The following is a 1532-nucleotide window of genomic DNA, read 5'->3' as shown; positions in this document are numbered from 1 at the left end:
AATCGAGATGGCCCCGAAGGAAAAAAAAGTAAGCTCATTCGATCCCTCCAATTAGTTTTAGTCAAATAGGTTCCGATTCGTCGCATTACTTGATTCAAATCACTCCCCTTTTTGAACTAGATTTAAATATTTTGAACCCTAGGATTGATTTAGGTTGATTATAGATGTTATATTGTGTTAGATATGAACTCTAGTCACTAGTTGGCATGGTTATGTGAAGATGAACCCTAGTTCATATTATTTTGGGAGGATTTTTTTTTGATATGGTGCATGTTGGAGGAATTTATTGTGATATGATGATGCATGTTGATATGCTATGATGCAAGTCGTGGATATAGTTGGAGAACAAATGTTGAACCCTCAAGTTCTTAATTTTTTTGTTAAAAAAATTTATGATATGATGAATATTGGAGATATTTGTTTTGATATAGGATGCATGTGGGTCTTATATGATGCAAGTAGTAGATTTTGTTGGAGTAAAGATGGTTAACCCCTCAAGATGAACCCTAGTTCATGGTTTTTGTTGGAGAAATATGATATGATATGATATGATGCATTTGAACCATCTTGATATATGTATTTTATTTAGTTAATGATGAACTTTTGTGATGAGCTTCTGTTATGCATCCATATGTTTAGGTCTGCAACCGTGGCGCAACCATCGCCCATTCATCTCCAACACTACTCGTCTGCCTTGCCACTGTCGTACCTGTACGAGGCCCTCCCCGAGCTTCTGCAGCCGGTGGGAGCTGTTTCAGACGAGGTCCTAGAGGCGACGAGGACAATGTGGTGGCACGAGAGGGCAGAGCGGATCCTCGACGATGTGAAGTGTTGGTCGCAGAGTGTGAAGGAGTGGAAGAGAGTGATTGCAGAGATGGAGGGAGATCCAACTATCTCTCGTGTCCGTCGGGAAGGGAGCATTGAAGCTGCCAAGCAGCACTCCAACTGGGAGCTGCGCAATTTGGGCTGGAGAATCTACTTCAAGAGCAATGCGGAGGAGAGATCCAGGATGCCGCCCCCAAGTGCATCGGCGTTCGATATCATCGGCTGGGGAAGGGCAGAGGCGAAAACTCCAGCGGGCAAGGCAAGGTGGGAGTGCTTGAACGGTCGGATGCCGACCAGCGTTCCGCCTCCGCCTGAACCGGTGGATCCACTGTTGTATCTGTCTCCATGGCCAGGCCTAACATACAAGGGGCTCTGAAGATGTCTGCCCGCTCTATAAACTTGTCTTAAGAACTTGTTGCACTGTTTGTTGGCTTTGCGAAAGCTTTTTGTGAAACTACTTGCGTTAGTTGGGGTTGTCAAACTATGTGGACAAGTTTACTATTTGCTATTTGCTACTTGTGAAACTATGTGTAAACTGTTTGATATTTGCTATGTGGAACCTTTATTAATATGTGAGCTCATATTTTGCTATTTGTGAAACTATGTGAAACCTGTGATAAAACTTTACAGAAGAAACACTCACTAAAATTTGTAAAAACCTAAACCCACAGGACCCTACCGCCAAGCCATTTGGCGGTAGGGTCACA

The sequence above is a fragment of the Triticum dicoccoides genome, chromosome 3B (genome assembly GCF_002162155.2).
Source record: "Triticum dicoccoides isolate Atlit2015 ecotype Zavitan chromosome 3B, WEW_v2.0, whole genome shotgun sequence".
Classification (NCBI taxonomy): Eukaryota; Viridiplantae; Streptophyta; class Magnoliopsida; order Poales; family Poaceae; genus Triticum; species Triticum dicoccoides.
This window is presented reverse-complemented; position numbering follows the sequence as displayed.